The 26,104-nt window shown below is 42.1% G+C and overlaps 1 protein-coding gene across 1 annotated transcript in view; it reads right to left on the bottom strand.

Moving 5' to 3' along the window:
- LOC124772716 (rho GTPase-activating protein conundrum) overlaps positions 1-22,696 on the bottom strand; it is a 220,739-nt gene extending 198,043 nt beyond the window's left edge. Inside the window, exon 1 of the mRNA XM_047249343.1 lies at positions 22,532-22,696. The gene's annotated coding sequence lies outside the window, so the exon portion shown is untranslated. The remainder of the gene's footprint in view (positions 1-22,531) is intronic.
- Between the last annotated feature and the right edge of the window lie 3,408 nt (positions 22,697-26,104).

Here is a 26,104-nt window from a genome sequence, read left to right as displayed (position 1 = left end):
AGGGATGAAGTTACATGGGCGTACTGACCTCCAAATCCTAGTACACTGTAGGATTATATGTCAACGTTATTGTGGCACTACACTCCCTCCCCATATGCGTCCTTTCAGGGGTGTTTCCGGCCCCGATTTCATTGTTATAGATGACAACGTGTGACCGCATCGAACACCGCAGTTGGAGGACGACTTGGAAGGAGTGGTATTCGGCGAATGGACGAGCCTGCTCGCTCCCAGACTTACATCCCCTCGAGCACGTATGGTAGAGACCTACTGGATCATGTACGCATGCACCAATGACCATCGAGCAGTTGTCAACCGCGCTGATAGAGGCATGGAACGCCCCAACACAGGAACTCTTTACCAACCTTGTGGCCGGCACGGAAGCACATTGCAGAGAATGCACTGCTGTGCGTGGTTATCACATCTTCTTATGTACCATGTCCGCCTTTTGCAATCTCCAGAGATCATCATCAATCGCCGGCCGCGGTGGTCTAGCGGTTCTAGGCGCGCAGTCCGGAACCGCGCGACTGCTGCGGTCGCAGGTTCGAATCCTGCCTCGGGCATGGGTGTGTGTGATGTCCCTAGGTTAGTTAGGTTTAAGTAGTTCTAAGTTCTAGGGGACTGATGACCACAGATGTTAAGTCCCATAGTGCTCAGAGCCATTTGAAGCCATTTCATCATCAATCGCGATGCCTTCAGGATAATTATTGCCCTTGAATAAAAGTGTCATTTCTGTTCGTATCACTGCGTATTTCTTCTCTACTGTACTGTAGCATTTCTTTACATGTATGGTCAAAGTTTTATCGATCTATATTACTGGCCAGCGACACATTATGCGTAAGTTACTTTGGCCCTCACAGTTTGCACATCTGTGTGTTAATCATTTCATCGGCCTTGCCCACAGTGGATACACCGGTTCCCGTGAGATCACCGAAGTTAAGTGCTGTCGGGCGTGGTCGGCACTTGGGTGGGTGACCATCCAGGCCGCCATGCGCTGTTGCCATTTTTCGGGGTGCACTCAGCCTCGTGATGCCAATTGAGGAGCTACTCGACCGAATAGTAGCGGCTTCGGTCAAGAATACCATCATAACGACCGTGAGAGCGGTGTGCTGACCCCACTCACGCCCCTCCTATCCGCATCCTCCTCTGAGGATGACACGGCGGTCGGATGGTCCCGATGGGCCACTTGTGGCCTGTAGACGGAGTGGTGTATTAATAATTTAATAAATTTCCTTTAATTTACATCTACGGTCACAAACATTTTGTTCACAGATTACCGGTTTCGGTCTATAATGACCATCTTCAGATCTGTGTTTTATTTTTTATTTTTTGTCATCAGTCTACTGACTGGTTTGATGCGGCCCGCCACGAATTCCTTTCCTGTGCTAACCTCTTCATCTCAGAGTAGCACTTGCAACCTTCGTCCTCAATTATTTGCTTGACGTATTCCAATATCTGTCTTCCTCTGCAGTATTTGCCCTCTACAGCTCCCTCTAGTACCATGGAAGTCATTCCCTTATGTCTTAGCAGATGTCCTATCATCCTGTCCCTTCTCCTTATCAGTGTTTTCCACATATTCTTTTCCTCTCCGATTCTGCGTAGAACCTCCTCATTCCTTACCTTATCAGTCCACCTAATTTTCAACATTCGTCTATAGCACCACATCTCAAATGCTTCGATTCTCTTCTGTTCCGGTTTTCCCACAGTCCATGTTTCACTACCATACAATGCTATACTCCAGACGTACATCCTCAGAAATTTCTTCCTCAAATTAAGGCCGGTATTTGATATTAGTAAACTTATCTTGGCCAGAAATGCCTTTTTTGCCATAGCGAGTCTGCTTTTGATGTCCTTCTTGCTCCGTCTGTCATTGGTTATTTTACTGCCTAGGTAGCAGAATTCCTTAACTTCATTGACTTCGTGACCATCAATCCTGTTCTCATTTCTACTACTTCTCATTACCTCGTCTTTCTCCGATTTACTCTCAAACCATACTGTGTACTCATTAGACTGTTCATTCCGTTCAGCAGATCATTTAATTCTTCTTCACTTTCACTCAGGATAGCAATGTCATCAGCGAATCGTATCATTGATATCCTTTCACCTTGTATTTTAATTCCACCTTTCTTTTATTTCCATCATTACTTCCTCGATGTACAGATTGAAGAGTAGGGGCGAAAGGCTACAGCCTTGTCTTACACCCTTCTTAATACGAGCACTTCGTTCTTGATCGTCCACTCTTATTATTCCCTCTTGGTTGTTGTACATATTGTATATGACCCGTCTCTCCCTATAGCTTACCCCTACTTTTTTCAGAATATCGAACAGTTTGCACCATTTTATATTGTCGAACGCTTTTTCCAGGTCGACAAATCCTATGAAAGTGTCTTGATTTTTCTTTAGCCTTGCTTCCATTATTAGCCGTAACGTCAGAATTGCCTCTCTCGTCCCTTTACTTTTCCTAAAGCCAAACTGATCGTCACCTAGCGCATTCTCAATTTTCTTTTCCATTCTTCTGTATATTATTCTTGTAAGCAGCTTCGATGCATGAGCTGTTAAGCTGATTGTGCGATAATTATCGAACTTGTCAGCTCTTGCCGTCTTCGGAATTGTGTGGATGATGCTTTTCCGAAAATCAGATGGTATATCGCCAGACTCATATATTCTACACACCAAAGTGAATAGTCGTTTTGTTGCCACTTCCCTCAATGATTTTAGAAATTCTGATGGAATGTTATCTATCCCTTCTGCCTTATTTGACCGTAAGTCCTCCAAAGCTCTTTTAAATTCCGATTCTAATACTGGATCCGCTATCTCTTCTAAATCGACTCCTGTTTCTTCTTCTATCACATCAGACAAATCTTCACCCTCATAGAGGCTTTCAATGTATTCTTTCCACCTATCTGCTCTCTCCTCTGCATTTAACAGTGGAATTCCCGTTGCACTCTTAATGTTACCACCGTTGCTTTTAATGTCACCAAAGGTTGTTTTGACTTTCCTGTATGCTGAGTCTGTCCTTCCGACAATCATATCTTTTTCGATGTCTTCACATTTTTCCTGCAGCCATTTCGTCTTAGCTTCCCTGCACTTCCTATTTATTTCATTCCTCAGCGGCTTGTATTTCTGTATTCCTGATTTTCCCGGAGCATGTTTGTACTTCCTCCTTTCATCAATCAACTGAAGTATTTCTTCTGTTACCCATGGTTTCTTCGCAGCTACCTTCTTTGTACCTATGTTTTCCTTCCCAACTTCTGTGATGGCCCTTTTTAGAGATGTCCATTCCTCTTCAACTGTATTGACTACTGCGCTATTCCTTATTGCTGTATCTATAGCGTTAGAGAACTTCAAACGTATCTCGTCATTCCTTAGTACTTCTGTATCCCACTTCTTTGCGTATTGATTCTTCCTGACTAATGTCTTGAACTTCAGCCTACCCTTCATCACTACTATATTGTGATCTGAGTTTATATCTGCTCCTGGGTACGCCTTACAATCCAGTATCTGATTTCGGAATCTCTGTCTGACCATGATGTAATCTAATTGAAATCTTCCCGTATCTCCCGGCCTTTTCGAAGTATACCTCCTCCTCTTGTGATTCTTGAACAGGGTATTCGCTATTACTAGCTGAAACTTGTTACAGAAGTCAATTAGTCTTTCTCCTCTTTCATTCCTTGTCCCAAGCCCATATTCTCGCGTAACCTTTTCTTCTACTCCTTCCCCTACAACTGCATTCCAATCGCCCATGACTATTAGATTTTCGTCCCCCTTTACATACTGCATTACCCTTTCAATATCCTCATACACTTTCTCTATCTGTTCATCTTCAGCTTGCGACGTCGGCATGTATACCTGAACTATCGTTGTCGGTGTCGGTCTGGTGTCGATTCTGATTAGAACAACCCGGTCACTGAACTGTTCACAGTAACACACCCTCTGCCCTACCTTCCTATTCATAACGAATCCTACACCTGTTATACCATTTTCTGCTGCTGTTGATATTACCCGATACTCATCTGACCAGAAATCCTTGTCTTCCTTCCACTTCACTTCACTGACCCCTACTATATCTAGATTGAGCCTTTGCATTTCCCTTTTCAGATTTTCTATTTTCCCTACCACGTTTAAGCTTCTGACATTCCACGCCCCGACTCGTAGAACGTTATCCTTTCGTTGATTATTCAATCTTTTTCTCATGTTAACCTCCCCCTTGGCAGTCCCCTCCCGGAGATCCGAATGGGGGACTATTCCGGAATATTTTGCCAATGGAGAGATCATTCTGGAAACATCCCCCAGGCTGTGGCTAAGCCATGTCTCCGCAATATCCTTTCTTTCAGGAGTGCTAGTCCTGCAAGGTTCGCAGGAGAGCTTCTGTAAAGTTTGGAAGGTAGGAGACGAGATACTAGCAGAAGTAAAGCTGTGAGGAGCGGGCGTGAGTCGTGCTTCGGTAGCTCAGATGGTAGAGCACTTGCCCGCGAAAGGCAAAGGTCCCGAATTCGAGTCTCGGTCGGGCACACAGTTTTAATCTGCCAGGAAGTTTCATCATGACATTTCTTCAATTACAGGCCACATGTTCTGTGGATACACGTTACGTGTTTTATAAAAACATTTAAAATCAATGTTTTGAGGTCGATTACTGTCGGCTATCGAGGTTTCGACGTCGTTGAGGAAATCGAAATCAGCACCGACGATTCGCCAACGTCGCTCATCCCTTGCCTGAAAGAGCTGCCACGGTCACTTTAATACACCTGCACCGTCAAGTGAGGTGAATACCCTCGGTTTGTGGGCGTACGCCTCGGTGCAGTGGTGAAGAGCGCGCGCGAGACGCTTGTCACATAGCGAGACGCGCAAGGCGAGGCGCGAGATGGCTTTCTCCGTTGTTTTCGTGTCGCGAGCCCCATCCGCGCGTCACCAGCAGCCGCCGTACAGATGTCGGCCGCAAGGTCGCGCCTCTGTGGAAAACACCGACCGCGGCCGCGCCGGTGACGGCTGGGATGGAAAGCGACGCGCCGGCAAAATTGCGCTGTCTCGAAAGCGACGCCGATCTTTTCGTCTGACCCGTATTCGCCAACTCGGTCGCCGCCTGTGCAAAGTGAATACGACTGGAGTGACATTACGGTTCCGAGTTTTCGCATATTCTGCGCTATCCGATCAAAAACATGCAGACGCTCCTGTGTAACACGGAATTGATTAACAGATGTCCAAGAGAGGCGAATTTGCCCTTATAAAAGAAGGCAGGCGGTACTGTGTTTTTATTTGCCAATACAAAAACAGTAACACCAGAATGGGTCATTCCGTAGAGCTCAATGTCTTCGAACGTGCACTAATCATTCGGAGTCACTGGATAACAAATCCGTCAGGGACATTTCAACGCTTGTAAACTTGCCCAAGTCGACTGTTTGTTACACGATTACGAAGTGGAAATGTGACTTCCTATACTGATGGACAGGGACACTTGAAAGTTTCAAAGTACTACCAGCAGTCCAGCTAGGGCAATGGGTGCGAAATAAAAAAAAAAGTGGGTCAGTGGTCGAGCAGCTGCTTATAAGATACAAGTTTCTACAGTCAGTGCTATGAGGTGGTGTAAATAGCGACGCGACTGGTCAGTGGATGACTGGAAACGCGTGATTTGGATTGATGAATCACGCTAGACCCTGTGGCTGGGTTAGGCGGATATTTGGAGAACATTAACTGACGTCTAGTGTCAACAGTTCAGTACGGAGAAGGCTGTGTTATTACGTTATGGGGGTGTGTCTCTTGGCTGTGATGTAGTCGCCTTACTGTTGTTAACAAAACATTAAATGCCGTTCGATATGAACATATGAACAGCACTTTTTACTGCATACAGTAGGGAACAGCTCGGAGGCGATAACTGTGTCAGTATGACAAATCACCATGTCGTAAAGCAGCATCTATGAGGCAGTGGTTTGTGGACGATAATATTTCTGAAATGGACTCACCTGCCCAGAGAACTGGCCTAAACCCAACGCAAAACCTTTGGTATGAGTCAGTGATCGACTTCGCTCCAGAACCCAGGTTCTAAATCACTACTTTCTCTGGTTTGGGCTGCCATTCCTCCACAGACATTGAAATACCTAATTGAAACTGTCCGCAGCAGAATTCAAGCCGTTATAAAGGCGAAGGGTGGACACATCCCACATTAATGTCCGATAATACGCTGCCAGATAATTATGACCACTGATCTAATTATGTTATAAACCCGTCCAGGCGATGGCAGTGTCACTCCGCTAGTCAGACACACACACACGGTGCATGTGATATCAGTCAGTGTGCTGTCCGTGTGTACAATAGGGAAGGCGTGTGACCTATCTGAGTTTGACCAAGGGCAGATTGTGATGGCCCGGAAGCTCGGCACGAGCATTTAGGAAACTCCACGACTTATCGGGTGTTCGAGGAGTGCTTTGGTGAGTGTCTTCAACATGTGGGGAACCGAGATGAAACCACGTCAAGACGTCGTGGTGGTTGGGCGGCCGCCACTCATGACAGATGTTGGACATCGTAGGCTGAGCAGATTGGTGAAACAGAACAGGTGGCAAACTGTGGCGGAACTGATAATAGTCTTTAGCGCTGGGCCGAGTAAAGGGGGTCTGAACACGAAGTGCACCAAACACTCCAAACGATGGGCCTCCGCAGCCGACGACCCATGCATGCGGCAAAGTTAACAGCACGACATCATCAACACGACTGAAATGAGCTCGTCACCATTGGTACTGGACGTTGGTGCAGTGGTAGAGCGTTGCGAAAGGAATTAGGTGACTTGTGTGTGCAGACTTGGGACCAGTTCCCTCCAGCAACCTACCAAGGCCTCCATGCTTCGACGCGTCGCTGCTATTATCCGTGCCACAGATGGACATACAGTCAACAATCGACTTCAGTCGATTGGTTCTAGTTGTAGGTTGTCAATCTAAAAGATTCAAAATACAAATGGCTCTGAGCACTATGGGACTCAACAGCTGAGGTCATCAGTCCCCTAGAACTTAGAACTTCTTAAACCTAACTAAACTAAGGACATCACACACATCCATGCCCGAGGCAGGATTAGAATCTGCGACCGTAGCGGTCGCGCGGTTCCAGACTGAAGCGCCTAGAACCTCTCGGCCACACCGGCCGGCTCTAAGAGATTACAAGGGCAATGAAAACCGGAACTTCAGTATTTAATTTAGTAATTTATTGATCGAATTTCAAAATTTAAAATGCTGTTAATCTACGCATTAAGAGATGTAACCTTATATTGCATGTTTAACGCAGTAAGATAGGTATTCCAGTTAGAAACTTTGTTTGTATGTATCTTGAGGTAGTGTAACTCACCGCTCTCAAACACACGTACTATATTCATCGAGTATATGAGGAGAAGAGCGCTTAGTGACTTGCTACAAACTTTACGCACAATTTCATGCCTTTAAAAAATTTTTTCTCGCTGAGATTCCTACAAAATGACACAAGGAAGAAAAGTTTGATGCTTACTACATTTTCACTGTCCCTGATTTAAAACTTCAGCATCAAGCATGGCCTTTTAATTGATTAGTTCTTTTCTGCTAACGTTTTTCGTAACATATTTTGCAGACTGTGTTCACATTTACTACAGAGTGTACTTGTAAAATTGTATCATTGTACGACTCATATTCTAGGCGATATGACACCACAAACATTGAGATGTCTGATAAAGTTGCTTTTGCTTAAAAGGGAACGCAAATTACCCTGACTTACTCATCCTGTGCTTGATAATGACAGCACTTAGTGACTTCCAAGAAACTTTAAACGTAATTTCAAGCCCTTTCGAAACTTTTTTCTGGCTTGCATGCTTAACTATTTAACACATTAACTCATTTGTAAAGTAATTATATGTTTGAAGCCCTTTTATACTTGGGAGTTCAATTCTTTAGAGAAACGAGGGATTACTGGTAATGTCTAATTCACCTCCTAAGCGAGTTACACAGCTGTTGGTTTACTTAGAAAGACGGAAAAAGAATTATCCTTTGCTAGCACAGGTCTTTAAGAATTCGTTCAATGCATAAATAATAACTTACAACTGCAGTTGTCAGAAAAGTTTTGAAACTGTTAAGAATTACAACAAACTGTTGGCTAAGGCAAAAGAAGCAAGTAAATACGATTTTGTTCGAAATTAGCCTCTTGATAAGATGATGTATGTTAATTTTCATGTTTAGCACTGTAAATGTTTTACAAGTATTTAAACATGCTCTGTAATATTTACATTCAACCGATTAACGTATGTATACTGGTTACTACATTGTGCATGTCCTTGTTTTGCTAAAGGTAACAGTTGTTCATGGTACAGATTTGGCGTTCTCGTTGGTACCCTTAATAGAATGCATTTAGAAGTTGGCAACCTATCCCTATGTGGCTGGAGCACTACCAATGGAACTAATTAAAAGGTAAAACAATTACCTCACCAGATAAATGAAGCGCCAATGATTGTTCAAATTACAGAACCTTGGCTTCAGTTAGTTGTTTCAAAAATGAACCGGAGAAGCTGCAATGGCACTATAAATAATTTTAAGAAGACAGCATGTAGTGGACTCATTGACCTAGCTAAGGCTTTCGATAAGAGTGAACCGGAGGATACTGTTTGGAGAACAACGAAACGTGAATAGTCTGAAGAAATAAAATATTGATTTTCAGTCAATACAAAAATCAGAGTGAAGATGAAATGTCCCACGATGGTGTCATCTTTCTCCATATTTATTTAATTTACGTACAGGAAGTGCAATACGAACAATCAAACGTAGCTCAAAAGGGTTGGAAATTAATGGTAAACAAATAATTGTCTTAGATTAGCTGCTGATAAGGTAGTCACATAGGCTCATTGGTAGGTAAGGCAGGTGGAAGCCATCGTTTCATTGGTACTATAATGGGAAAGTACAATCAGCCTACAAAGGAGATTGCTTACAGAACTCCAGCATGACCTAACGTAGAATATTGCTCAAATATGTAGGGCCCATAGGGCTAACAGGGGATGTTGAACGTAAACAGAGAAGGGCAGCACGAATGCTCATAGGTTTGTTTGATTTACGGCAGAGTGTCTCAAAGATGCTTAAATCCTGAACTGGTAGACTTGTAGGAAAATGATAACTGTCTCGCGAAATACTACTTACTAGGTTTCATGAACTGATATCAAGTGAGGGATCTAGACGTATAGTACAGCTACCTATGCGTCAAACCCATATGAATTTCGAAACAAGACTGCACCAATTACAATACGCACACAGTCATATACGCAGTAATTCCTCTCTTGCCTCTTCCGCGAGTGGAACGGGAAAAAATTCTAATATGCGGAACTACGAGGAGTACCCACTCCACAGTGTTTCTCAGAATTTAATTGTAGACAGTGGAGCAGTGAAAATGTTTTCCAGTGTTAACAATTAATCCCGTTCAGAGTTGAATGTCGAAGATTTACCTCAAGTTCTCTATTGGGCGATGTCTGCGGTACAAGTCTATGACTGCAACGCTCCAGATTTTCGTTTTCAGTTCTTTTTGGTGTTTAATGTTTTATGGAAGGGTGAGATGGTTGCTGTGGTTGTTTGCAAAATGTGCGGCACGATACTCAGCTTTTGAAATTGACAGTCTCAAGTATACAGGCATTTTTTTCATTTGTTGCAGACTAATTGTCACTGCACTACAGGAATTCTATAATTCAAGGTATGATTTCATAATGGTTGGAAGAGTACTTCGTCATTTAACTGTTGGAGATGTCTTACCTATTTTTATCTTTACGCCGAACATTTAGTAAAATCTATTGAAGTTGTCAGCCATGATGTAACGGATAAGGAAATCATATCGTACAGAGATGAGCAAAATTTCACGCCTACGAAGGATGATAAAAGAAAAGAAAAACTGCAGATGTCAGATGATAAATTCATGGGCGCAGGACTCAATACCCTGTCGGCCACAGACTTATGTTTTTTCTCGTCTCTGAAGATTATTTGTATATACGAAGAAACTAAACTGCATTGTGCTTTGAAATCCACCTCGAAATAAAGGTTTCTCTTTAACTGGAAGGTGAAGTCAGTTTAAAGGTCGACGGAAGACAAAGACGTACCACTTCCATTTCCAAGCGGATAGTGGTTGGTAAACCCCTCTGGTGTTCACGCCAACTTTCGGCTTGATACGACTTTATCTTTTTTAAAAAGAAAATGTGGTATTAGGATCAAATACAATAACTTTACATATGACACATTATCGCAGACACAAAGGGAATTGGGACATTCAGAGGAGCAGTATCAAAGGAGCTTTAGATCAAGAGCAGCATCAAACAAGGGATGTTCTGTCACCTCATTTTGTTCAACGTAGAACTGGACGAAGTGATCTGACAGTGGAGAGCAATAACCAAGAAAATGGGATTAACAAAGACGGCACGTGGGAAACAAAAAGAACAACAGAGGCCAAGAGGAACGTCTAGCCTTTGTCGGCGTCATAACGATAATACGTGAAACGGTAGAAGACGCAAAGATAGAACTTGAAAACCTAAGTAAGATGGTCAGAAGGGTTCAACTGAGCAGGAGACAAAGGCACTGATTAAAACCGGGTATTGGAAAACACTAGAAGATACTGAGCAAAAGACGGATGAATTGAAAATATTTGGGAGAATATATCGCAGGAAGATAGAGGAGCAATGACAGAATAGCAGAGAGGATGATCACGCCATCTATATGATCAAGAGATACACAGGATGCTTCAAAAATACTTTTAGAAACTTTGGGGACACTTTCCCTATCCCAAAACAAGAAAAAAGTTCGTGCGAGCCTATGACTGAAACTCCTTCGTTTTCAGGTTATTAATTAAATCTGACGTTCAACCCAACACAACCCAAAAACTTCTTTTATCTATACACCCGTCTGACTCATTGTACTCGTATCATAGACGGCTCTGCGTTTCCAGGGAGACTTGCTTACACTCCCCATTCGTCTATCTTCAACGCACCCACTGTGTACATCTACTACAGGTAGTGCTGAAGGCGAGAGTGCTCCGTTCAGACATGGCAGGAAGTCCTTTTCTTGAGCAGGCACACATAATTTTTATGTACGGCTGCGCGAATGGTAGTGGACACGAGGCTGCAAAGCTATATCAGACGGCGTTCCCAGATCGAAGACAACCAAGTCACCCGATCTTTGTGCTGTGTATCGTCATGTTAGCGAGACAGAACCCGTAGTAGCACAGACTATTGATCACGAAGACTACGTGTTGCTCGTACGCCTGACCAGGATAAGCACGAACTACAGGATGTCGAAGAAGAGCCAGGTATCAGCGCAAGGTAAGTGATCTTGACATGTGTTACATCGCAAAATTCAGCATGGAAGATACTTCACGAGGAACTTATGTATCCGTATCATCTTCAACGAGGCCTTACACTTGCCCATCACCAACCATGGGAGAGCTTTTACCGATGGTTTGTTGCACAGACTGCCGATCCTTTCTTGGTCTCTTCAGTTTACTTTACAGACGGAGCAACGTTTGGAAGAGATGGAATAACAAATTTATACATCAGCATCAGCTTAGGGTTAATATATGGGCTGGAATTGTAGATGACTGTCTGCTAGAGCCATACGTTTTTGCACCAAGTCTTACATTTTCTGTCTACAGGGTCAATATTCAAAACACTCTTCAAGACCTACTAGGCTGCAAGATGTGTCCCTGTATATAAGAAGAAACATATGGGTTATGCACGACGGAGCTCCAGCACATTTCAGTCTGAATGTTCGAGATGACTGGCTGGTATCTACCATAACAGATGAACAGGTAGAAAACGACCAGTTCTATGGCCGACACGTTCCCCCGGCTTCTGTCCTTTGGATTATTGTCTCTGGAAGAGGAGGCCATTTCGAGCATTTATTGTGAGTTTGTATGTTGATGAGCTCCAATCATCTAAATTGTAAACTTATATTTATAACCCAAAACCGAAGGATTTTCAGACATGTGTTAATATGAACATTTTTCTCGTCTCCAACGTTTGTAAAAATATTTTTGAAACACCCTGTCCACAATAAAAAGAATATATCTACAGACGCAAAGATCATGACAATCTCGGAGGAATGCGGTAGTATATGCAGCTGAGATGATAACACTAGGGAGAAATGGTGCAGAATAACTAGAGAAAGAAAACTGAAAAATGCTGAGGAAATGTGGTAAGAGATGGATGTGAAGACCTAGAGAAGAACTGTACCGGAACATAGGGACTATATCATGAGAAACCATACATGTAATCGGGATGGATGTGGACAGAATGACGAAAAGAGATGTAAAACAACAGGGAAAACAAGAGGAACCAAACAGATTATTGACATCCAGAGGGATAGGTTAGAACTGGGGATGAATGTGGAAGGAGAGAAAAAAAGGAGAACCAGGTACACACTGGCCAATGTGCCGGACGTCGACGACAGAGAAGGATACTGCAAAAGTATAGTCACCATCGAAGCAGACAAGAGAAGAGGTTACTGAAGATCTCGGAAGAAGAGCGGGAGAGAAGAAAACTGGTAAAGATGTTCTCGGAGGAGAAAAATGCATTCCAAGCAGGGGCTACCTACGGTCCAACAGAAGTCGTAACGCAAGAGGAAGAATATGATATCTCACCCTTATTGTTCAACATAATGCCACTCGACACTGTAATCACCGTCTAAATTTAAATTACAACGACTACAAAATATTCCACTTCTGCAATAAGTATGGAAACAAATTTTGTTGAACCTATATACACTACTGGCCATTAAAATTGCTACACCAAGAAGAAATGCAGATGATAAACGGGTCTTCATTGGACAAATATATTATACTAGAACTGACATGTGATTACATTTTCACGCAATTTGGGTGCATAGATCCTGAGAAATCAGTACCCAGAACAACCACCTCTGGCCGTAATAACGGCCTTGATACGCGCCTCGGCATTGAGTCAAACAGAGCTTGGATGGCGTGTACAGGTACAGCTGCTCGTGCAGCTTCAACACGATACCACAGTTCATCAAGAGTAGTGACTGGCTTATTGTGATGAGGCAGTTACTCGGCCACCATTGACCAGACGTTTTCAATTGGTGAGAGATCTGGAGAATGTGCTGGCCAGGGCAGCAGTCGAATATGTTCTGTATCCAGAAAGGCCCGTACAGGACCTGCAACATGCGGTCGTGCATTATCCTGCTGAAATGTAGGGTCTCCCAGGGATCGAATGAAGGGTAGAGCCACGGGTCGTAACACATCTGAAATGTAAAGTCCACTGTTCAAAGTGCCGTCAATGCGAACAAGAGGTGACCGAGACGTGTAACCAATGGCACCCTATACCATCACGCCAGGTGATACGCCAGTATGGCGATGACGAATACACGTTTCCAATGAGCGTTCACCGCGATATCGGCAAACACGGATGCGACCATCATGATGCTGTAAACAGAACCTGGATTCATCCGAAAAAATGACGTTTTGCCATTCGTGCACCCAGGTTCGTCGTTGAGTACACCGACGCAGGCGCTCCTGTCTGTGATGCAGCCATGGTCTCCGAGCTGATAGTCCACGCTGCTGCAAACGTCGTCGAACTGTTCGTGAGATGGTTGTTGTCTTGCAAACGTCCCGATCTGTTGACTCAGGGATCGAAACGTGGCTGCACGGTCCGTTACAGCCATGCGTATAAGATGCCTGTCATCTCGACTGCTAGTGATACGAGGCCGTTGGAATCCAGCACGGCGTTCCGTATTACCCTCCTGAACCCACTGATTCCATATTTTGCTAACAGTCATTGGATCTCGACCAACGCGAGCAGCAGTGTCGCGATACGATAAACCGCAATCGCGATAGGTTACAATCCGGCCTTTATCAAAGTCGGAAACGTGATGGTACGCATTTCTCCTCCTTACACGAGGCATCACAACAACGTTTCACTAGGCAACGTCGGTCAACTGCTGTTTGTGTATGAGAAATCGGTTGGAAACTTTCCTCATGTCAGCACGTTGTAGGTATCGCCACCGGCGCCAACCTTGTGTGAATCCTCTGAAAAGCTAATCATTTGCATATCACAGCATCTTCTTCCTGTCGGTTAAATTTCGCGTCTGTGGCACGTCATCTTCGTGGTGTAGCAATTTTAATGGCCAGTAGTGTAGGTTCTTATTAATCTTCTTTGCAATCACAGCTGGTATTTGACCTGCGTTCAAGAGGATAACCCCCACATTCTCTATCTTAAACCTGTTCTTTATTTTCGCTTTTGAGTTCTTCATGAAGTAATTGTTGTCTTTCATCGATCGATTCAAAGTTCAGAATTTTGCTGCATTGAAATTCTCCGCCACTGGATATTAAATATACACGGTCCGGTCACGTTAATGTGACCACCGCCTATGTTCGACGTCATCGTGCACTAACCACTGACAGACGGCAGGTGGCAGCACTAGCAGTGGAGGGTATATAAAGCGTGTCCTAAGGACGCGGGAAAAAGTGCAGTCGTAATCGTAATACGCGAACGCACCTGTGCGTCTGATGTCCCAAAGGGCGCATCATTGGCTTTCGGGCCAAGGTTGGAAGCATCTCCGAAATGACTAGCTTTGTAAACTGTTCGCGTGCAGCCGTGGCTAGAGAATACTGAGCGTGACAAAATGACCCTATCCAAAACCGGGGCGGTGGCAACTGTGATACACCACGGGCCATCATAGATGACAGGTGTGAACGACGGCTACGGAAATGTGTACGGGCGAACAGACGTGCATCTTTTAAGGAACTGACTGCCCAGATGAACCAAGATGATACTAACAGTGTCTCCTCAACGACCTTTCAAGGAAATTGCAGCATATGGGTCTCCACAGCAGGCATCTGGTTCATGTACCCATGCTGACTGCTGTTCGTCGGCAACGAAGGCTGGTATTTACCCACCAGTACCCCAACTCGACGCACTCTGAGTTACGGCAGATGTCCAAATGAATCACGCGAGTCAGTGTGAAACGTCTGAAAGCAAACACCATGTCACAATAGTCACAAGGGTCCAGGACGTAGGAGGGAGCGGTTACCGTTTGGGAAATGTTTTCGTGGCATTCCCTCGGAGATCTCGTCATTCTGAAAGGCACAATGAATCAACACAACTATGCATTTATCCGCAGGGACCATGTCGACCCCTGCAAAGCAGATTGTTTTTCCTCAGCGCGATGGCATCTACCAGCAGAACAATGCAACGAGTCACACAGCTCGCAATGTAAATGCGTGGTTCGAAGAGCACCAGAATGAGTTTTACCGTACTCCCCTCACCAGCAAATTCCCCTGATTTAAACCCAATCGAGAATCTGTGGGATCTTGGGTACTCAACATAGAAACATAGCGTAACTGGTCACGGCTCTGGGTAGGCATAACTCCACATCCCTGTCGATTTATTGCAGAACTTCATTGTCACTCTTCTTGCACGTCTCGCAGCGGTCCGCACTGCAAAGGGTGATTATTCAGGCATTTCACAGGTGTTCACATTAACGTGACTGGGCAGCGTAAGTTTCATCAAATTCATGTTTGCGAAAAAAAAACTCTTGATAAAGTACGCGATGTGGTGAGGCTAGAGAGCGGAGTATAGAGAAAACAAACTGTACTAAAAAAAGGATACAAGTTACCAAGAGGTGCCTCGAGCGTTAGTACTGCTTAGCTAATAGTATCGCGTCATCTTAAAGAAACAATCTCAACCTTATTTTTCCTCTAGACTTAATGCCACTGAAACATGATGTGTGTTATTGTTGACGATGATGAATTAATCGTGCGAAAACTTTTTATCAATGCCATAGTATTGCCGTATTTATATCAGAGTAAGATTTTCTCAGCGGATTATGGGGAAGAAACATCAGTGAGAGGTAATCTCGGAGGCGAAGGAGATGAATTTACGAGACAGTAATAAACGGTGTCAAGACGCTGTATTCACTGCGCCACAAGCAGATAAGAAGGCAGTACGTATACGACGCCGTCTAGGGTAGGCCACCTAGGCTACCTTACGAGACAGACAGCTGAACACATTTGTAACACTGCTGGTGAAACAAAACAGTGAAGCTTGCACTTAAAAAAAAAATAAATAAAAACTTTACATAATATCCTTAAACAGAGTGCCACGGTCTACCAACCTTAACACAATACTTCGAGGAAAGCGCTATGAACTCTGCTTATTTCTTCATACAGTATGTTAAACAATGAACATTTCCGTCGTACCTCAATTTGAAACATTTCCTCATTTTGTCATTCTCATAACTGATTACCACGGCTCTAATACAGCTCTCTAATTGGTACGTTAACCTGTGAAAACTTAATCTATCTGTTAGCATCGTCGTTGGTGGCCGTGAATAATGCTGATTCAATTACGAAAAGCCGTTAACCCTCCAAAAATTTTACAAGCAACGTTGTGACCGCAACATCACAAATAGAGTGATGGATCAGATGAGACTTCATCAAAGTTGAATGTGAATTGTTTATATTGAGACTAGTTTACAAATATGTGTATAGCTATATTACTGGAGATCGTTCTTTGAAATCTTTCATTGAGAGCGATTTCTTTTATGTCAGTTACGAATAGATGCTGGGAATCGTACTTCATTACTAGATAATAAAAATTTAGCTACATCTATATTTAAATTATGGAAGTGACAACAGTTTTGGAAAAACATGTTCGAAAGTAACTAAAGTAATTATTCCTTTTTACACTGGACGGTAGTGATAACCTGTCTATGAAGCGAACGACATGTTAAAGAGTGATGCACACGTACTTAAGGGAATGAATTTACGTTGCGAATTGGCTTTCGACAAATGACACCACCGGTACGTGATTGTTGTTGTTTGATACGAAAGAATCAAGACAAATGGAAAGCTCTGAAGTTTGGATGCTGTGCATCTTTGATGTACATTATATTTCACCCCTTTTTGTCGTTTGAATAAACAAAGAAAACAAAATCAATTGTTGTCGATACATGTCGAAGAATGACCACCGCAGAATCAAGGCCGTCTCTGAAGCGACTAATGTTGTTACTCTTCATCCACACATTCGTACTAACCAAGAATATTTACGGGATGGCGCCCGTGTACTGGAGGCAATGTTTAGTTGAATTCGTGTACAGTCAACGCAACAATGTTTGACGGACATATCGCGGCCGGTGCATCTGCGGTTTTGAAGGTAAATAATTATATTTTGTCATTACAAAGCAAAAAACGAACATTTGTAAACCATGTTGATGGGCAACATCTGTAACACATACATACAGATACCCCAGTCTCAAACGAGTTATTGCGTGACATTCGATATAAGAAGACATGGTCTGATAAATTCAATTTAGAACCAATCTTCGTGTGGTTTAATACACCATTTACTATACATACGATACATTAAACGAGGAAAAATTCCAAAATTAGTTGGAAATGTTTGTAATCGACAAGTTTCGGAGAATAGAATTAAGAGAAAAACATTATGAAACAAGTTTGTATAAATAGTATGTATCATGTGGTTAAATTTGTATTTAAATTTGAAATAAACTGTGAATTACATGTACGAAATACGGAAACTCCGACTAACGGATCATATGCATTAGGGCCTAATCTATCAAGCCAATCGAATATAGGCTTCGAAGTAGTTGTTGGGTGATTGTAAGTTTATGAAATTCATATTTAAGGCACTAACTAGCTAAAATAGCTTTCTCCTGAATTAGTTCATCATCTGTGCAATGTAGAGACACAAACTTTACAAAACGACTACCCATGTACAAAAGGATACCACAAGATTGTGTTTCATTAATTTGAACTTTTTTATTTGCGTAGAAAGGGCTACTATTATAATTTGAAGTTGTAATTTAAAACAAGTAACTATCCGCTCATAGGAAGTTACAAGTTTTCTGTGTGTAATCCAAATTTTCTAATGCGAAAACACACTTCATTCAGAATTTTCAAAACCAACAAAAATAACTGCGCTTTTGGAGTAATGCTTATTGCAGCTTTTCAGATTTTGAAGACATTTAAATAACAAATTCTGTGAGATAAACTTGGATAGTGACATAGTGACAGCCCGAATCTAGGATGGGTCGGAAGATAATGATTAGGTTGTGATATTGCGAACTCGACGAAAATGGATGAAGAATAAGTTGTAATAGCAGACTGATCTGCAACAGAGACCGATTTGTGCGTTCGCGACATATTTAACGCACTTCTTTTAACGAAAACTAAAGCTGAAAGAAAAATTAAGACAAGCTGTATTAGATAATAGACAAATCTTCGACTAGCATTTCGTTGCATATTATTTATATATACCGGTACCGTGCAACAAACTATGTAAAATGCTGCCACCGATAAACTTTGCTAAAAATGTTTGAACTTATGCTACAAACTTTGAGATAAGTGTACTTGTATGATGGGAGGGAAATTCGTACATTGTACGAGGGAAAAAGAGTCTGTACTACATTCACATTGACGGTATGCAAGAAACGTTAAAAACCAGATGTCACAATGGATGCAGTGGACATGTTGACCGAGGATTGATAGTAAATAATGGCGTTTTGGGTTTTTGCGATGGTTATCTTATCTCCAATTCGCAAACAGATTGCCTCTAGCCTAACTGTAAGTGTGAAGTGAGGAGATACATTATTTGATATAATCCATCATAATAAAAGAAAAGAGCAAACGACTGTGAGAATGCAATAAGCCCATGATATCATTTCTGATTACGTCAACGACCTTCCTGGCTGCTTTACCTTCTGCAGCTCCAGGATACAATTTTACGAATACAGTGTCCCAATACCTCCACGAATTGCTTGGTTTCCGAGTAGATCTTCGTTACCGAACCACCGTTTTGCTAAGACGCTTGTTTTACAGTAAAGCAAAAGGTTAAGATAATCCTGGCATACGCTGAATTCTACAGAAAGTTTTTTTTTCAAATGGCAGTGATTTTAACACTAGCATGAAAACTAAAACACTGAAACGGGAAGAGACTAATAATTCGCACCGGTATAAATCGATCTAATTGTTCAGTCCTTTGCAAAGATCTATATAGATCGAAGAAATCCTATGTGTTTCGGCACACTCGATAAATCGAAGCGATTGTCGAGTCAGATCGCCCGCAAACACTCTTATAAATCGAAGTTAGCGGGGGTCAAAAACTCCGTAATTCGATTGTTTCGGTAATATTGTTTCGACGATTTCCTCTCGATACTCCTCTGTCTACACTGAGTAATGTGTTACGGGACATCAGTTGTAAAAGTACCTTCAAAGAAGCACAAGTGTTTGACCACCACATAGCCAGTTTGATGAATTAGGAGTAAACGTGACATTTGGTGATTACGTACGGTTTGATGATCATGTGCAGTTTGCGATGCTCTGACCATCGTTGAAGTTTAACTGTTCTGAGTGGCAAAAATCGAAGACAATCAAAAAGCGAAACAAGCAGAGCCGATTCCATCTGTGATTCAAAAAGAGCAAAGCCGTCATTATAAACGTTTCGCGTGTACATGGTTAGATGTACATAATGATGACGATGTATTACTGGCATTGGTCACAATAGAAAAGTGATTGGCTAAATACGCTGGAAGCTACTGAAGTAGGAAAATATCGTCGAATTCTGTGCAGAATAAAACTGAAGTTTTGTTACGTATTTTTGGAAGTTTGTACTTATCTTTCATTTCATATCTAAAATAAGTAAAAATTAACTACACGTATAAAAGACAAATTTCCTTTAGGTTTCAATTTAAGTTGTTACTTTCTGCTTTGTAAAGAAATACGAATGTTATTGAAATTGCAGTGGTATGTTTTTAGTTTGTTTACAAACGATACACTTTATCTTGATTTTTTCCTGATTACATCTTAATCATACTTCAATGAAATTGAACTTTCAATTATTAGAACTTTCTCTGGGGTTCCTTGAATTTCAAATTATCGAGAGACGACTGTATATGAGACATCGTGAATCAACATCCCCTTAAAAAAGGGAGTGTTTGTGTATGTGTGCGTGTTTTGACTTGACGAGCGCAAAACGGCGAGGTTATCAGTGGCCTGACACATGTTAAAAGAAACTAATATGGATAAAATCGCTAAAATCGTTGCACACAGTGAGAATGAAATCTAAAAAAACGACTCTTATGCACTCACTCCCAGCTGACTCGCATTGACTCATACTATCACCTAATCACACACGCCCAAGCACAACGGAAAAAGGGTGACAGGTGGTCGACCAGGGATTGAAACATGACATAAGAGCTAAAACAACGACACAGACAAATGTAACTGGCACACCCCTTACAAAAAACACAGGTCAGCCAGTCATCCTGTTAACACATAAAGACCATTTCCCATCTGTACGGCAATTGAGAAGGAATTCTTTCACTCCTGTATGCTACATGCAGTGTTGATTGTCTGTGTCCCTAGGTGAAAACTACTTTGCCGGAACGAGACGCGAACCTGGTAACGTTTCTTCTTATACAACGCATCACCAATTAAAAAGGAATTGAAAGGAACCAATTTTTGAAGTAAATGTTCTGAATCGGCCTCGTTAGTGTAGCTGCTTTGCTCAATTGATAAAGGAACGTCCGAGAAAGATATATGATTGGCTTCCACCCTGATCTGGTACGCAGTTTTAACGTCACATATAGTAAATGGCAGTTCTTCCAATCTGTGAAATCATCTCCCAAAAAACCAAGACAAAACTAAATAATTTGAGCACCGCATTCCTAGCAAGAGAGTTAATTAGAATGGAACTTACTTCGTGCATAGCTGGAACGCACTGGAGAATATAAACTTTACGCATGCTTTGTCGTTGCATGTTGAAACACTGGAGAGCATTTTCACAATTCTGTGACAGTCCTGAGTCATAAATAAATCACTCTACAGGAAAACTATATTCCACAAAAGAATGTGCCTCACGTAAGAGGTATGAAATTCTTTTTAAGAAATAAATAAACACCACGCCGGTTTAATTAACCCACTACTACATAAAACTCCGCTGTGTTGCCTTCTTTGTAACCGTTACAGTACCACAAGCACTATAACGCGCTAGCTTTTAAGAACAACACGACTGTTGTATTAGTGTTTTAATTAATTTTTATTAAACTATGTGTTTACGGAATGGCGTCCCATAACCAGGCATTCACATGCAAAAATTAAACGACTACACTCTACATCTCTTATGAAGTAGAAATAATAAAGCCAATGAAGATAGCGCGATACACTTAGTATGTGACAGTTCATAAAGTGATCGCTGCGTTCTCCAATACGCAAAAAGTCGACCTTATCGGTATATAACGTCTATTTGGAAGTAACGTGTCTAATGTCTAAATTAATGGCAGAAACCATGACTTAACGTGATTGTTAACTGTGGCACGCAGTCGTTGTTCACACATACACAACCCCCTGATGTCGCAGACCACTCCCCCGTACGCCTTGTGTAATAAGTAACAATTAAAATTGTAATGTGACCTGTGACGCTGTTCAGTATTAATCACCAAGAAGCTTTTTGACGGCAAGGGACCTTCCTTGTGGGCCTTTGAGACAATAACAACTTCAGTGCATATTTTTGACACCGAGAACTTATTTATGTAACCCTCCCAATAAGAGTAACCACTATATTTCCGTGAGAAAAACACACTTTCTTGCCACTTGTTTTTTTTTTTTTTTTTTTTTTTTTACGACCTTTGTATCGGTCTGTTAGCTTTTGCTGTGAAAAGCATATAGTTTTAACCTGCCGGTTAGCTTAAAGAAACCCGTTGTTGTTGTGGTCTTCAGCCCTGAGACTGGCTTGATGCAGCTCTCCATGCTACTCTATCTAAAGAAACCCAGGTCGCCAAAATAATCAGTGAGAAATATTAGCAACAGAATGGTTTTCTTTTACATAATAATACTTTTCGAATCCTCACAGTGAAATCAACAGAAATGGTTTGTTTCTGTAAATCTATGTACCGATTGAAGATGGCCTTTTGTTCGAAAGTTGTATCGATGATAAAAAATATATCCATGCAGCAGTTTTTGTTGACAATTATGATTGTCTTTAAATGCTTCACAACACAGAACATCGTTGGGCTAATCCAGTTTTTTCGTCCATGTAGACCCATTCCTGAATTTGACGCCGGTGAACGAGGACTGTTGCGAACTGGATAAAGCGATGACGCCAAGGATCTTGTGAAACTGCAGCTGCTGCTGTCGTGACATTTAAAGAGCGTGCAGACGGCAGGAAACCGCTTGGCTCAGCTGTGCACTGAGGTTCTGGCTCGCTACAGCTATACACAAACAGACGAGAAGGCGTTTTCAACGGCCGGTGGTCCGTTAAGTGGCCCACCCAGCCACCGGCTGGCTGCAGCTTCGGAGAGTCACCCATACTGCCGCCTCTCCACCTGCGAGAAATACCACGCACGCGACCAACTCGCTGCATATGGTCATTTTTTTAACTCGCTGAGGGAAATCCACTTGCACGATTTCTTCCCCAAGACATCACACAATACACTTCACCGCGCGATGGAATTTACATGGCTAAATGCAAACCGAGTCCGTAAATGTAAACTCGATAGTCGAATTATGTACAAAAACGAGTTCTGACGTTACTTACTTGCTGCGTCGCTTTGTTCGTCACGGTAAGTTCATTGACGTATTCCAAATAGCGTGAAGGGATTCACCGACTGCGTACAACACTGGTGTAAGCTTTTTTGAACCGACACTGGCGCTTAGCACCGACACGCGTACACAAAGCAAACTGCCTGGTCAACTGCAGCGCCCCGGCGCTGCCTCCCGCTGAGAAGGAGGGGGCGTACCCCCACCCACTGCCGCAGCCCCCCCCCCCCTCCGACCCTCCCGCGGCACTTGCCGCCCCTCTGCTGCCCCCCTCTTCCCCCTCACGCCGCCCAATGGAGCAGTGAGCGTGCCTTGTTTACCTGAGCCGCAGGTCATGACGCAACGTTCAGCAAGCGGCCAGGGCACACAGGTACTACTCAGCAAACGCGGCGCTGAGCTGCTTACGGAAGTCCGACAGCGACATTCCGGAGAGTAGCGTCTGAGAGCGATTTAAGTGTTCCTCAATTAAGCTACAGAAAACTACAGCTCTCCGTGACCTGACGATTTGTTTGAGCACGGCAGTGCTTTACAAGGCCCGATCCTATTGCACACACAGCAATAACAGGCCTACAGTTATGGCCGCTCACATCAAGAACTGTTCTACTAGATATGTACGTATCCTATCCTGGAAAACTACTCCTTTGGCCGTAGTTCTTTTATATGCTTTATCGTAGGCTACCATAGAATACGACAGTTTTCCTAATAACTTTAGTCAGTTAAAGGCCGGACCCGTGTTACCTGTGCGTTGAGTATGCTGCATATCTATCGGGCGTTACCTCCTAAGGATCGCTTTCTTTACGTACATGATCAGTTTCTTACCAAATTCTCCTAAAAACCGAATGTGGAGAACGGTCTAGAAACTGAGTGAAGATGTATAAAGGGTCAAATAGCCCTATGAAATTATTTTTTATACACTCTTATCGTCCTGTCTCTTATTTAAGAGTAAACAGTATTTAGAGCAAAACTGAAACTGTCAATATTTAATTCAGGATTTATTCGAACATTCTTGATTTGTGACGTGAAACAGAGGGAGGTTTTAGTAAAAATAGAGGAAACAATACATATTTACCACATAGTGTTAGACAACGCATTTCCTCAGCAAAAAGGTAAATTAAAAACAATCATAAAAATTATTACAAACTTCACTTCAATACTTCGTTGAACTTATATGTGCCTGTCATTCATAAGTAACTTTCGCATTTATCAGTAATAATAAGAAGCTCTTGCCTTTGATCGTGATGAAGAACGTTCTACTGAGTACAAAATAACAACTATATACATAAATGTGGGCCGGCCAGAGTGGCCGTGCGGTTCTAGGCGCTACAGTCTGGAGCCGAGCGACCGCTACGACCGCAGGTTCGAATCCTGCCTCGGGCATAGATGTGTGTGATGTCCTTAGGTTAGTTAGGTTTAATTAGTTCTAAGTTCTAGGTGACTGATGACCTCAGAAGTTAAGTCGCATAGTGCTCAGAGCCATTACATAAATGTGGTGACCAAATTTCAAACAACAAACTGCTGTTTCCCCGCCCTGTGCCTAATTCACTAATAATCATAAAAACGCTCAAGAGATGTCCGTACGATCGTACTCTGCACGGAAGATGGCATTTCGGTCAACGGGAGACCACGCCAGCGATGGCGGGAGGTCATCTGTCAAACAGAGTAGTGTTCGCCGAGTAGCCCCACATCCACAGTCGCTGCATATACAGTGACAGACGATGCAGTATGGCACAGAGAAGACGCCTACCAGAGTCTCTGCGATGGAGGGCCGAAGGAAGAACAGAAACTGTGATTATTAAACTGTGATTATTCTTTGTGGTGATTTCAATATTAATCTTCTAGTTGAAAGTCAACAAAAAAGGCAATTTTTGGACATATTAAAGAGTTTCAACATGTCACCACACATAAACAATTCAACTAGAATAACAAACACCTCCAATAGCCTCATAGATAACATTTTCTCAAATACGTCAGCAACTGACATAGAGGTAACAAACAAAGATTTAGGATTGTCTGACCACAATGCTCTCACCATTGAAATCCCTTTAAGGCCAAAGGAAGATAAAGGTGTAAATAATATTTACAAAAGAAACTTCTCTGTGGACAGCTGTCATCAGTTCATAAGTATCTTAGAAAATGAAAATTGGTTAGATGTTATGAAGCAGTCAAGTTCAGATGAGGCATATAGTGTATTTGCATCGATTTATATGTTGAACTTTGAGATGTGTTTTCCAAAGAAACTGACCAGAATCAAGTCTACTGGACAAATAAAGTCAAGTTCTTGGATGACTCTTGGCATTAAGAAATCATGTGAAAACATGAAAAAACTGAATTCAGAGTTAGGGAGTGTACAGATACTGATTTTATAGAATAAGTAAAGAGGTATAGGAAAATATACCGCAGAGCAATTGCAAATGCAAAGTTATTAAGTAATAATATGGAAATAAAACAGTCCAGAAATAAAACTAAAATAGCATGGGAAATTGTGAGAAAAGAAACCGGGGTACCTATCAAAGACAACGAAATTATTCTAAAAGATGAGGAGAATAAAATGGTAGATAAATATGCCATGCCTAATTATATAAATAATTACTTTTTGAATGTACCCCAGACAATAAGTAGGAATTTTGGGGAGCAGATTAAGATGGAAGCACCCAAGGCAGCCAGCAATATGATGGCAGTTCCAACAAACGAAAAGGAAGTTTTAAAAGTGATTAAAAGTCTCAAGTCCAAGATGTCAGCTTAGTAAAGAAAACAGCTAATCAAATAGCGAAACCATTGGCGCACATAGCAAACTTGTCAATGGCTGAGGGCATGTTTCCACAAAAATTGAAAATTTCTAAAGTCATTCCCCTGTTGAAAAAGGGTGATAAACTTAAAATAGAAAACTACAGACCTGTCTCACTTCTCCCAACTTTCTCTAAGGTCTTAGAGATACTAATGAAATATAGAGTCACACATTATCTTAATATGCACAATCTGATAAACAGTAATCAGGATGGATTTCAAGGTGGGAGAAGTACCGAAACAGCTGTACTGGAATACACAAAAGAAATATACACTAAATCGGAAGAGGGAAAAAGTAAGGTTGGGATACATCTAGATTTGTCAAAAGCCTTTGACACTGTTGACCACAGCATACTTTTGGAAAAGCTTGAAGCTATAGGTATCAGAGGACCGGTAAAAAAGTGGTTTGAGTCTTATCTGGAAAAGAGGGTGCAGGTGGTTGAAATTACAGAACCAAATATTAATCAAAAAATTAAACTAAAATCAGATCCACGGGAGGTCACAGCAGGAGTACCCCAAGGAAGTGTATTAGGCCCCTTGCTGGTCCTCATTTACATTAATGATATTCAGGTGTCAGAGAGAAAAGCTAGAATCATGTTATTTGCTGATGATACTAGTTTAATAGTTGGTGATATGAAGCTGCCATTGCACAGTACTGTGGACAATGTCCTACAAGATATACAAAAATGGTTTAGTACTAACAAGCTAACACTGAATGCAAAAAACTAATTATGTGCACTATGGAAAAATAAGTGAACAGGACGACCTAAATCCCACCATGGAGGGC

Source organism: Schistocerca piceifrons, chromosome 2 (genome assembly GCF_021461385.2).
Source record: "Schistocerca piceifrons isolate TAMUIC-IGC-003096 chromosome 2, iqSchPice1.1, whole genome shotgun sequence".
Classification (NCBI taxonomy): Eukaryota; Metazoa; Arthropoda; class Insecta; order Orthoptera; family Acrididae; genus Schistocerca; species Schistocerca piceifrons.
The sequence above is the reverse complement of the archived record's forward strand: the minus strand, read 5'-3'. Positions and strand labels throughout refer to the sequence as shown.